Raw genomic sequence first — 14230 nt, forward strand, 5'->3', positions numbered from 1 at the left:
GCAGTTATAAACAAAAGGCTATTCCAAAAAAAGTACAAGTCAAAAAAGGACTCATTTGTAATGATGTAACTGTTAAAGTAATTATAAAATACTTTGTGTCATGAAGATTACAATATAATAACTTTCAAAGTGCAGAGCAGAGCTTTGGAAGCATGACCAAAAGAATGATGTTTTTCATAACACTAATTTTCTCTGAGCAGTTCTCACTTATACTTAAAAGGTGCATCTTTTAAAATGTCATTAGTACATCCCATTCTTTTACGCTAATGTAGAAAGGTCTTCCAAAGATAAACGAATGTAGGCCTGGTTTGATTTTCTCAGTTAAAGCCGTTATTCTGTCCTCTGCTATTGAATCAAGATCCATCTTCAAGTTTTAGAGAGATTTAAATGGCTTTTTTCCCTTCTGAATATCCTCCTGTATGTATTTTATTAGTGCTTAGGTTTTTCTATAAAGGAGAATTAGAAACTGTGCAAAAAAAGTACTTTCAGAGGCAAACCAGGTTTCAAATGAAAGACTTGATCCAGAAAGGCTTTTACTAATGTGTCTCTGTGTAGGACATCTTGAAAAGTATTCAAAGCAGGTGTGAAGCTTTCATCTGTATAGATAATTGTATCCTGAGTAATATCTTCTTCTGAAGTAGCTTTCCAAAACGCAGTCAGCTCTGATCTCTCTCTCTCTCTCTCTCTCTCTCTCTCTCTCTCTCTCTCTCTCTCTCTCTCTCTCTCTCTGTATATATATATATATATATATATATATATATATATATATATATATATATATATATATATATATATATATATATATATATAGTGGGGTATGGGCTATATATAACTTATGGGAAGGCAGTACAAAACTCCTATTTGAATCCTTGAGAAGACCTTATACAAATAACTAGATGTCATACTTAAATGAAGACTCATTCCTACAAAATCTGGAGCACTTATGTTCCAAAGTTGTCAGAAAAAGGTATAATGTCCTCACTATTTTATTCACTTTATCTGAACTATTATCTACTAATATAGAACAGCTATAGGTATGCAAGTGGGACCTGATCACATTGAGCAGGAAACCTTCATGGTAACTATCCCCAATGTCACCATCAGTTAGTACTGTATCACTTATATCTATTTCCTCAGGAGCACTCTGTGACTTCATAGACGAAAGGAGTTCCTTTACAAAATTAACCTCTCCAGTGAGCACTGGAATAAAGATCTGTTCCTCATCTTCCATTCTTTCTATTTCTTCTAATACAATCTTCTGGACATTTTCTTGCCTCTCCTTATGCATTTACATCCTTCAATTCTGAATGATGTGTGCTTAACTATCAACATATATTCTGTGAAGGGGAAGGTAGAAACTGGGTTTAGCTTGTGGAAGTATTATTGTTAGTCCATATATGCTCCTACCCCATTTCTTTTTTCATAAAAGATTAATGAAACAATAATTACTCCTTTTTGAGACAACACAAAAATTTCACATCTATGGTTCCACTCTCTGTGTTCTGAAGGATTTCTTCATTTAGAGTGGTTAGCAAGAAAAGATATTTCCCCATCACTGAGAAGCAGTTGTTGTGTCTTGGGAGCCCAGATGTGCTTTAATCTAGGTACAAGAATGTTGTCCCAGTATGCAAAAGTAGCTGCTAATAAGGGTGAATCACTATTCAAAGTGATCTCAGTCTTGGTAACAGCTGTAGATGGTGGTGAACAGAGTAGACATTATCACAATGTTCAGGTGGTAGTCTCCTAATCCTTTGTTGATTCCACCAGAAGAGAGAAGATAAAGGGCAGAAGGGGAAAAAAAGTCTAAATATACCATCATGCCTATGGGCAGCAACTATAGTCTACCTGCTCCCATTTTGATGGGGGTGGCATAAGAAGCCAGGTAATACTGGAGTGAGCATCACTACTTAAAGGTTCCCTCAATCCATATCTACCAATCAATCATTTCGGACAGATGTTGTCTACAGACCTCCAGGTCACTCTCCTTCACTTCAGTTCAGTGCGTGGCTCACAGTCTCTCCTCAAGTCCTGTCTTCACACTAGGGGACTTCAACAAATATATTGATAGTTCCTCAGACACATTAAACTCCTAGTTACTTAATTTATTCATTCCCCATTGCCAATTACTTACTCCTCTACCCTATTTAAACCACCCACAAAAAATCATCATATCCTAGGTCTTGCCAAATCCACAGATGTGTTGATGAGCTTTGAAATTTCCTTATCTGGTCATAATCTGTTATTATTTCATCTCTCCTTCTGCCTTGCAACCCCAAACTCTGATCTTCATCCATATCATGACTCCCAGGCTCTCAGACGCTCAGTTTTCTCCTAGGCAATCATCCCTCTACTAACTATACTTTCACTTTTCCCCAACTTGACCTTTTGGTGAATTGGTTTTTAAGTCTACATTGTAAACTACTTTTTCTGATCCTTTACCCTCTCATTGTCTTGTAAATATTGCCCTTCCATACCTCAGCCTTGGACCCCTCCTAGTCTTTACTTCCTTGTCTGCTATACACTGCTACTGAATCAAGCTATAGAAAATTATGAAACTCTGCTGACTTGGTTCACTACAAATTTATCTTATATATCCTCAACTGTGCCTTAAGCAAGGCAATCCTTTTGCAACTCCAACAACAATATGAACTCACAATCCCACTCTCCACAGTGATTCTTTCAAACATTTTAATCCCTTTTCAAACCACCCATGGCTCCCCCTTACCCACCCTCCTAACTGAGAACCTTAACTCATATTTTACTGAAATAAATTGAGGTCATTCATGGATAGCTACCTTTTCAGTACTGTTCCTTATCTCACATCACTCTGATGTCTTCTGCTTCATCTCCATGCTTTGGCTTGCAAAGGCAAACTTCTCAACATGCACAAATGATCCCATTATAGTCCAGCATATGGATCCTTTCTGTTATCCCCACTTTCATTTAACTGTAAACTCTGTCTACTGGACCCTTCCTTACTGCCTACGAACACTCCTCCTCAAAAAAACCCTCACTTAACTCACCTATTTTGACTATCACTTCTCTTCTTTTGGGGCAAAACTTCTTGAGAAAGTGAGTTCCATTGCCCATCATCCTGACCTATATCTTGCCGCTGGACTCTGACACTCCAGAGGAGAGAGTGAGGCTGATGGTGTAGCATAGCCCAGCCTCACTTAAATCCAATTCACTTGCAAATCAAGACATCACCTTCCTGACATCTCTCGTCCTCTTTAAGAAAGATGGATGAACAGTCTGTTCCCCTGGGGACCCAACTGATCAGTTCCAGTTGGGCAACACTGCTATTTCTTGCCTCCTCCTCTTCCTTCTATTCCTCTTCATTCCTCTCCCCCTCCTCCTTCTCTTCTCCCTCTGTCCACATGGGGAGTGATTTCCTTACTCATGGTTTTGATTGTTTATGGTTCAGAAGATATCTTGGTATTGAGTGGCTAATTTTTTTTCTTCTTTTTCCCTATTTATTTATTTATTCTATTAAAAAAACTGGAACAATTAATATTTTTGTCTCAAGCTTGAAATATATAGATCTAGTAAACCAGGCTTTCATAAAGCCCATTGATATTCACAGAGAGCAACTTGATTATGACTTTAAACCCAAATCACTCTGACTCTTACTGATTGGCCAATAATAGGTCCTAGTCTCACTGGCTCATTGTTTGGGTTTGATGACTCAGAACGAATGTAAATAGCATTGTTTCTGTTCTGTCCAGAAGCTCTGAAGGTCTTCCCCAACAAGACTGATTCTTTTGGGAAGTCTCATATACATATATTCTGCAATCCAATGTCACTGACCTCCTTGATGTTCCTCAAACAAGACATCTCCTAACTGCAGGTATCTTCTCCGAATGTCAGTATGTTTGGGTGCTCACTTTCCTCATCTCCACCTCCTGGCTTTTCTGGCTTCCTTCAAGTGTCAGTTCAAAATCCTGCCCTCTACAGGAAGTCTTTCTCTATATCCCTTAATTTTAGTGTTTTCCCTCTGTTGATCATGTTCCATTTATTATGGAAATAGTTTGTATGCACATAATTATTTATATGTTGTCTCCACTATTGGACAGTGAAGTCCTTCAGAGCAGGAATGGTCTTTTACTTTTCTTTTTACACCCAGTGCTTAGCCCAATGTCTAACATTCAGTGTGTACTTAAAAAATGTTTATTGACTGACAGAGGGGATAATGCAGTCTTTTGGAAAGATGTCTCATGCATGGGCTTGAGACTCTCAAAAGACTCCTTGTATTGGGTAGGGTACCACCTGGTAGATTGTTCAGATACTACACTCCCTCACTGTGTAAGATTCCGCTACATAGCCTTTCTAAAATTTTAAGGAAGGTAGCACAAAAGCCAATTTGGAATGTTTACAAGACAGTGCCACCACTGTAGTCCTCCACAGATGATAATATAGAGGTGATGGGGAAAAAAGGTTATATTTCATGTTTTTTTCTATTCCTTTGCCCACTGGGGTAGGTAAGTTGGGGCAGAGAAGGAGGAATATCTCATTAGCTGAGGATTTCCGTAACGCTAGGAGTATAATATGAGTGGTGCATACAAAGCTTATCCAATGCCTGAGAATCAGCAGGTATTGGGTGGCTACATGATGATTTAACCCCATCTTGACACTTTCTGATCATCTGTGATTGAACCCAGGATTGGAGAATGAGTGAAGAACCTCTATCCTCTGTGTTGTGGAACAGTTTGGAGGTATTTTAGTGGAAGAGGTTATTCTCTCTCTCTTTTTTACAAATCTCAGTCTTTATTTTGGTTACAGATTCACATACATTCAGGGACCTCTTAGACCTCGTTGAAAGCAATGATGTCAATGCTCTCCACATAATTTTCGAACTTGGTAATCTCCTCCAGGATGTCTGTGCCCACCTTGTCATCCTCTACCACACACTGGATCTGTAGATTCTGAATGCCATAGCCCACAGGAACCAACTTGGAGCCACCTCAGACCAATCTATCCAGCCGTATGGATCAGACAGAGTTCTCCAACTTTGCCATGTCTTTCTCATCATCCCAAGGCTTGATATTTAGGAGGGTGGAAGACTTTGCAATCAGTCTTGGCTTCTTGACCTTCTTCTCTGCATACTGCTGGGCTGCTTCCTTGTCTTATTTGTGAGTTGATTTTGTGAAGTTGGTTTTTTAAAGCCCAAACTTTATATATACCACTATTGAATTTCATCACCTTAGACTTAGCACAAGGATTTAACCTGTCAAGATCATTTTGGATTTTGTATTATCATCTAATATACCCTTATTTATCTTTTTAATAAATTCTTTTAAATATTTTACCAAATGCTTTTCTAAAATCTAAGTATCTATGGCAATAGCATTTATTGATCTACTAGCTACTAAGACAACTCTGTGGTATAATGGATAGAGTTGACTTGGAGTCAGAAAGAGGTGAGTTTGAATCCTGCCTCAGATAGCTACTTATTATTTGAACCTGGGCAATTCAGATAACCTTTCAGCCTCAGTTTTATTGTCTATAAAATGGAAATAATAATGGCCCCTACTCCACAGGATTGTTGTTGGAATCAAAGAAGATAACATACTTGAAGTGCTTTGCAAACCTTAAAACATGCTGAAAGTGCTAGCTATTAATATTGCTAGCTTAATAAGCCTATTAAAAGAAGAAATAAACTTCATTGGATGGAATCATGTGATTTGTAATGACCATTTCCCTCTTTTAGACATTTATTGATAATTTCTTTAATTGTCTACTTTTGAATAGTCTCAATAATTGAAATCACGATTACAGTGTATACTGTATTGGCATAGTATATGTGTGTGTGTGTGTGTGTGTGTGTGTGTGTGTGTGTATGTGTATATATGTATGTCCAAATACAGTCTCAGACTATGAGTCCTTATGCAAGTCACTTAAACTTTGTGTATGTAAATGTATGTGCATATATACCCATATATACACATATATGTTCACCTATGCAATATGCATATGTACATATGTGTATGTATATACACATATTTGTATATAGTATTACACGCAATACATTGGCATAGTATATATTATGTATGTGTATATAAGTATCTATGTGTGTGTTCAAATCTAGCCTCAGACACTTACTGTATATCTTGGGTAAGTCACTTAACTTCTGTTTGCCTCAGTTTCCTCATCTGTAAAATGGGGATGATAATAATACTTACCTCCCAGGGTTTTGTGAATAAAATGAGATAATTTTTATAAAAAGTTTTACAAACCTTAAAATGTTATATAGTACAAGATATTAATTGAAGCTACACTTTGCAGACTATATTCTTTCCCACTTAAAAAAAATCTGAACAGCCTTTGACCTTTCTCTAGTCCTATGGTAATTTTTCCATTCTGCATGTTTTTTCAAGTATTAATGACAATAGCTCAGTAACCACATCCTCTAGTTCTTTCAGTAGGTGTGTAGTTTGTCTGCAGGGACAGCTAGGTGGTGCAGTGGATAGAGCACCAGTGCAGGAGTCAGGAGGACTTGAGTTCAAATTTCACCTCAGGCACTAGACACATGCTAGCTGTGTGACCTTGGTCAAATCACTTAACCCCAATCGTTTCATCCTGGGTCATCTCCAGTCATCCTGATGAATATCTGGTCACAGGACTCAGATGGCTCTGGAGGAGAAATGAGGCTGGTGACCTGCACAGCCCTCCCTCACTCAAAACAAAGTCAAGTGCAAGTCAAGTCAAGTCATCATTTCTCTGATGGCAACGAAGGACAAAACACACACAAGTTTGTTTGCATCAAGTGACTTAAAGACTTTCATTTGGGTTCCTTAAATCAGACATTGGTGTGCCTAGTTCATCCTTGGCCCTGAATGAAAATATTGATGTTAGCTTCTGCTTCAAGGGATACTGCTGGGACTTCAATGAGAAATGAGGTTCACAAAATTGTCCTGTAGTGAAGTGGGTTTGGGGGAAGGAGACAGAGGCTCTCTCCCCTTCTCCCCCAAGAGAGTCCTTCTCTGGGATTTGGCTAGACAACTCTCTCCTCTAGTCTGCCAATGACTTGAAATTGTTTTGCTGTTTTATACAAAATTACATACAAAATTAATGCAAAGTTATTTTGAGGAGATCACTAGCAGCTTGGGGGTAGAGATGAACTTAAAGAGACATAGGAATTCTAAGGGGGGAGGTAAGGAAAGTGCATTCTAAATCTAGGCAAAGGCACTGAGATAGAAGATAGGTTGTTGTGATTGAGAAACAGAAAATAGGTCAATTTGACTGGCACATGAAATTGCATAAACTGGAGTAATATATTTTAAGTTTAAATAGGTAGAGAGGCAGGCTAGAGCCTGAGAGTGGAGGGATTTAAATTCTATGGTGTGAAATTTGTATTCTAAAGACAACAGAGAGCCACTGAAGCTTTTTCAGCAAAGGAGTGAATTGGTAAGCTGTATATTTGACAAAGATTATTTTGGCAGCCAATTGGAAGTACAATTGAGCAGAGGAGAGACTGGAGGTAGCAAGACTGATTACACTATTATAATGGCCTGAGTGAGAGGTGATAAAGGCCTAACCCAAGGTGGCAGCTGTGAGAGTGAAGACAAGGGGACAAGTTTGAAAGATATTGTTGTATAAACAGAGTCAACAAGATTTGGTAACTAATTACATGTAGGGGATGACAGTGAGGGAGAATGAAGATGCAAAAATATATTGAGGTATAAAGTAGGGGAGATGAAACAGAAGTCCACAATTTTCTTAGCAAAAATTAGAAGGCAGGGCAATTTTTTGCCTTTCTCTGTATCCCTAATGCTTAGTGCAATGCCTGGCATATAGTGAGCACTTAATAAATGCTTCTTGACTGAAAAATTATCTGCTGAAAGAAAGACTGCTGGGAATGGCATAGGTTGTTTTAGAAGAGAAAAGGTTGGGATACTGTGGGGAGAGTGCTTTGAAGTCAATTAGTGGAAAATAAAATGATTTTGGTGTAGTAGTAAGGTCCCAATTTAAATAAGATAACATGGATTTGTGGTGTGCCTTGACAGCACAGTTAAATGACTAGCAGTGTTCAGTAATGGTGGAGGAGGAGTAGGGAAGGCTGATGGTGAAGATGACCTAGGACTGAGAATTGGCAGGGCATGAATATCACTGAAACAAACTTGCAAGTGATTCAAAGGTTGAGTTATCTGTATAGTTTTTTTTTATTACAATATAACAATTCATAACAGTGACTGTATAGCTGAATTGGTCACCTCGAGGGTCAAGACTGTGAAGAGAGGGAAAGGCCAGAGCAGAGATTATTATTTGGAAGAAGAGAGAAGGATGAAAGGACTAGAGATAATGGTAAGGTGGTTGGAGGAATAGAGAGAGAGGGAGAGAGAGGGGGGGGGGGCGCAGAGAGGGAGAGAGAGAGAGAATGAAAAGATTGGTAATAATGATTAGAAGGGGAATTACAGAGTTCAGAATCATGGATGATAGTTATCTAACTCACAACCATCATTGTAGGTGGTCGAGGTAACTAATAATGTATGAAAGTATAGGGTATGGAAATGATGTTGAAGAGGATAATGATAGAAATCAACATGAATTCTGAAATTCTCATGCAAGGCGGCAGAGGTAGAGTTGGAGAGGAAAACGGTGACACCAGCATTGACCTCTCTGTGAAAGTAAGGAGTGTGAACTGGAGGCTGGTACTTTCCTTCAACAAGGACTTGGATTGGGTGATGTGCTTCAGAATAACGGTAGCAAAGGGAAGTTCTGGAAGTGGCAGAGTTAACTGGGAAGGAGGCAACCTTTATTTCTTGGTATCTTTTGATACAATCATATGGTATTAGGGGGAGCTTTTTTGGATTACATATTCTATGGTATACTTTTTATATACTTCAATCCACCTTGCATTCTTGATATAGGGATCCCATGTGCTCTTGATGGCTACTTTTGAAACCATCTAGACCAGGGTTTTTTGTGTAATAACACTTTGGTGACTTGTCTTATTTCTTGCTCTAAAATTGATCCATTTAAATTTTGGCATTTTATATTTTTGTACATAATCATCTACTTCCTTTAAATGCTATAATTTATTAGTCTATCACTATGTGTACCATTTCCTATCAATATTCTGGATTTCTGTAGTATTTTATAAAGTCAGAGAGTTAAAACTAGAAGAGCTTCAACGTTATTTAGTCCAACTCTATCATCTTACAGATGAAGAAGCAGAGCTAGAGGGGGTCCCAAATTTGTCAAGGGCACACAGGTAGTAGTGTCAGACCTAGCATCTGAACGAAGGTAGATCTGTTGACTTCAAACTTAGTATACTTTCCATTGTATGATCTTGCCTTCCAGTTGCTTTGACATCTCCTTTTCCATTTGTATTTTTGTTTCTTCCCCCTTTTCTCATATTAGCTTTACTAATTCTAGGGGCTTTATTGACTTTTTTCATGTTTCACTTTTTGCTTTGAATTTAGGGAAATTCAAGTGTTCTTACATTTTCTATTCTGTTTGTTTTATTCCTTGCTTCAATATTTTTCCTCTCTTTTTCTTTCCTTTGAATTATTGCTTTGTTTCTTTTCTCATGAGGTTAGTTAATTTATTTTCAACTTTTCTTATTAATGTAGCTATCAAATGCTCTAAATTTGCCCTACTGCTTTTCTATGGTCCTATAGATTTATATACAGATTAGTATCCATTTCAATTTATTTATGTGATCTATTACCAAGGAATGGGTGAAAAACTATGGCATACAAATGTAATAGAATATTATTTTGCAATAAGTGGTAAATATTGGTTCAGAGAAACATGGAAAAGACTTGTATAAATTTACAGGGAATGAAATAAGCAGAATCAAGAGAATAACATGATCAATGATTAAAATAACAAATATGAAAAGACTATGAATAGAAAGTTGAAATCTTTCATCTAGAGACCAGACAATGAGATAGAAATTCTTCCTCTTAATAAAGAAGTAAAGGATGTCCAGGACAGAATATTGTATATATTATCAGATAAGTTCACTACACTTTATGTTTTTGTTTTATTGCTGTTGTCCATTATAAAAGAGAGAGTTTATTGGTGATGTTGAGATGGCATATAAAAAACATAAGACATGAATAAAACATGCTACAAAAATCTATTATTTTCTTTTAGCTAAACTGTTGTGTAATGAACGAATGTATAGTTAATTAGTTTTTGCTAATATTATTGCTGTTTAATTCTAATTTTGTCTTATGATCAGAAAATACACTATGAATCAGTTTTACCTTTTTGAATATAGGTGGGCTTCTGTCACCTATATATAAGGTGTTGTTCCAACTAAAGTGGATAAAGAATAAAAATAAAATAGTCTTTTCACTCAAGAAGTTTAAATTTTACTTGAAGGCACAATATGTACACAGAAAAAAATATTAAAGATCCTGCATTGAGGTGGACCCTGCCCCAAGGGATATAGCCATGTTTTTGGTGTCTTGAATAATTACATTATCTGTGAGAGCCACTAGGTGGCATTCAAAGTTTGCTGTATTTGCTTACAAGTTCATCAACTGTTGCTGCCTGCTGTGGTTCCAGGCATTGTGCTAAGCATTAGGGATAAGAACAACAGCAAAAGCACCAGCTTTTAAGGAGGTCTTAGTCTAATGGAGAATGGATTCTATGTCTTTGAAGACATGGAAAATATTGTATATAAACAAATGAAGATGGGAGATAGAATGTTCCATGTAAGGAATGGCAAGAGGATCCATTTGGCTGAACTACAGAGTATGTGAAGGAGAATTGTGTATATTATGTGAGAAAGGCGAGTTGGAGCCAGATTGTGAAGACTTTAAACACTAAATGCAGTAGTTTGAGCTACACATAATAAGGAGCCACAGAAATTTATTTTCTGTAAGTAGGAGAGTGACATGATCAGATCTACATTTTAAGAAATCACTTTGGCAGCTGTGTGGAGAGTGCATTAGAGAGGGGAGAGATGAGGCAAGGAGACCACTTAAGAGGCCATTGCAACAGTCTGGGTAAGAGGTGATGGTAGCCTGAACTTGAGTCAAAGCCATGTGAGTAGAGGGAATGGGTAGATGCTAGAAATGTGACGGAGATAGATTTGACAAGACTTGGTAGCTGATTGGTTATCAATTAATGTAGGGTTGTAGAATAAGGTATTGAAGATGACTCCAATTGTGTAAACTTAGGTAACCGGAAGGATAGTGGTGTCCTTGACAGATATAGTTATAACAAGGTATGCCTACAGCTGCCTTACCTCTTTCTGACCTGCCACATGTGTTTATAGAGGCACTTTGGGGATGTTAAAGTCCTTGACTGCTTCTTGCCAGCCATGTGTGATTCATACTGAAAGATCTTAGAAATTTTGGATGTATCAAAGTAATCCTTTCTTAGTCACTCAGCAGAAGTACTGCCAGCTCAGTGGATCTCTAAAAGTGGGATCATCCATCTTCAATTCCATCTTCTCTTTCTGTCTACAGTCTGAAGATTATGTTAACACTATTCAAGTCTATTCCTGAATTGAAGGAGAGTGTTGACAACAAGAACAGGGGTATTCGAAGTGAAGTTGAGCCAGGGTCTCTGGCCACCTCTTTTATTTTATGGCTTGTTTTTGTTTTTGATCTAATCGTAGGTGATGTTGAACAGTGATCCTGAGACAGATACGTCAAAATCTTGGAGGCTAGTTCATGCGTTTGTGAAATTGGAGATTCTGGATTCCTTGGTCAGAGCCTGGTAGAATACAGAATTTCTGGACCAGAAAAGACACCTGCAAAGAAGAGAATGAATACAAACCTGGACTGCCAGGTAGGTCATCTATCCTGAAAGAGATTTCCTTGAAGTCAATAGTGAGATACCTATTCAGTAGTCCTATGAAATGCATCATGTTCTGATGCTGAAACTTTAACTTCCCAGGAGAGCATAAAAGCAATTATAGGTGTGTCAAACATATATTTTTCATATTTAAAATAGATACCTGTTCCATAGCTGATTTATACTGTACATTGAATACCTTTCTATTCCTTCTCTTGAGGAGACATCAGCTAATGCAGAGCTAATAATGAAGATTATCATGTATATAACACTTCAAGTATTTTGAAAGAAATGAGAGTGCTAGAGGGAAAAAAAACTGGAAATGAAACGAGCTCTGTGGAAGAAAGAATAGAAAAGGGAATTAAAAACTTGGCACAGGAGGTGAAAAATCTTGCCCAAGCAACAAAATCACTAAAAATTAGAATGGACCAAATAGAAGCCAGTGACTTCATAAGGCAACAAGAAATATTAAAGCAAAGTCAAAAGACAAAAAAAGAAGGAAATGTAAGATATCATATAGTAAAAACAACTAAACTCAAAAACAGATTGAGGAGAAAAATTTGAGAGTCCTTGAACTATCTGAATACCATAACCCAAATAAAAGAGCCTATACCAAAGACATCTTTAGAGAAAGTAGCCCAAATTTCTTACCACCAGAGGACAAAGTGGAAATGCAATCACTGCTCACTTCCTGAAGGAAACCCCCAAATAAAAATTCTTAAGAAAATTATAACCAGAATCCAGTTTGCAGGTTGAAGAAAGCATTGCAAATATCTAGAAAGAACTCAGGTTCCAAGGAGCCATAGTTAGGCTCATATATGATTTGGTAACCACTACTAAAAAGGAATAGAGAACTTGGAATATAATATTCCAACAGGAAAAGAATATAAGCTTATAATTAAGAATACCTTACCAGCAAAACTTAGCATAATGTTTCAGGGAGAGAAAAAGACCATTAATGAAATAGATTGTTAGGGGAGGAGCCAAGATGGTGGAGTAGAAAGATACACATATGCTAGCTCCGAACCCAGAGCCCACAAAATACCTGTAAAGAAGAACTCCCAACAAATTCTTGAGCAGCAGAAACCACAGAACAATGGAGTGGAGGAGATTTCTGTTCCAGAAAGCCCTGAAAAACCAACATGAACAGTCCATAGCTCACCGGACCCAGAGCAGAGTTCAGCCCTGCCTTGGGATGCAACACAGAGAGGAGCAGATCTGATCAGGCTACAGGGACAGAATCTCCAGCTGCTTCACAGGTCCCTCCACCCACAGGCACCAAAGGTCAGTGAGAGAGTCTCTTTGGCTGGCCAAGAGGGGAGAGGGGTATCCCCATAACTTAAGCCCCCTTTGGAGGCAGCAGCGAAGGGAGCAGCAGACAGGGGCTCCCAAAGCAGGCAGGAGCCAGGATCCACTGTCAAAGGGCTCCACATAAACCGGTGAGGGAACTAAGCCCTGTGTGGTGGCCCTGCCCCCACCTGAGCACCTGAACTTAATCTCACACTGAATAGCAGCCCAGCCCACACTGAAAGCTCTGAGGCTGGGAAGCAGCATTTGAATCTCAGCCCCCAAGCACTAGCTGGGCGGATCTGGAGGCTAGGTGGGTGTGGAAAAGAAACTCAGAAGTCAAGTCACTGGCTGGGAAAATGCACAGAAAAGGGAAAAAAATAAAACCACAGAAGGTTACTTTCTTGGTGAACAGGTGTCTATTCCCATCCTTTCTGATGAGGAAGAACAATGCTTACCATCAGGGAAAGACATAGAAATCAAGGCTTCTGTATCCCAAACATCCAAAATAAATATTGAATGGGCTCAGGCCATGGAAAAGCTCAAAAAGGATTTTGAAAATCAAGTTAGAGAGGTGGAGGAAAAACGGGGAAGAGAAATGAGAGAGATGCAAGAAAAGCATGAAAAGCAGGTCAACGCCTTGCTAAAGGAGACCCCAAAAAATGTTGAAGAAAATAACACCTTGAAAAATAGGCTAACTCAATTGGCAAAAGACGTTCAAAAATCCAATGAGGAGAAGAATACTTTAAACAGAAGAAGTAGCCAAATGGAAAAGGAGGTTCAAAAGCTCACTGAAGAAAATAGTTCTTTCAAAATTAGAATGGAATAGATGGAGGCTAATGACTTTATGAGAAACCAAAAAATCACAAAACAAAACCAAAAGAATGAAAAAGTGGAAGGTAAGGTGAAATATCTCATTGGAAAAACAACTGACCTAGAAAATAGATCCAGGAGAGACAATTTAAAAATTATGTGACTACCTGAAAGCCATGATCAAAAAAAGAGCCTAGACACCATCTTTCATGAAATTATCAAGGAAAACTGCCCCGATATTCTAGAATCAGAAGGCAAAATAAGTATTCAAGGAATCCACCGATCACCTCCTGAAAGAGATCCAAAAAGAGAAACTCTTAGGAATATTGTGGCCAAATTCCAGAGTTCCCTGCTCAAGGAGAAAACATTGCAA

General features: G+C 38.0%; 1 pseudogene; it reads right to left on the bottom strand.

The window, feature by feature from the left end:
- Nucleotides 1-229: 229 nt before the first annotated feature.
- On the bottom strand, nt 230-1323 carry LOC140498188 (guanine nucleotide exchange factor C9orf72 homolog; annotated as a pseudogene).
- Nucleotides 1324-14230: the final 12907 nt, after the last annotated feature.

The sequence above is a fragment of the Notamacropus eugenii genome, chromosome 4, assembly GCF_028372415.1.
Source record: "Notamacropus eugenii isolate mMacEug1 chromosome 4, mMacEug1.pri_v2, whole genome shotgun sequence".
In the NCBI taxonomy this organism is placed as follows: Eukaryota; Metazoa; Chordata; class Mammalia; order Diprotodontia; family Macropodidae; genus Notamacropus; species Notamacropus eugenii.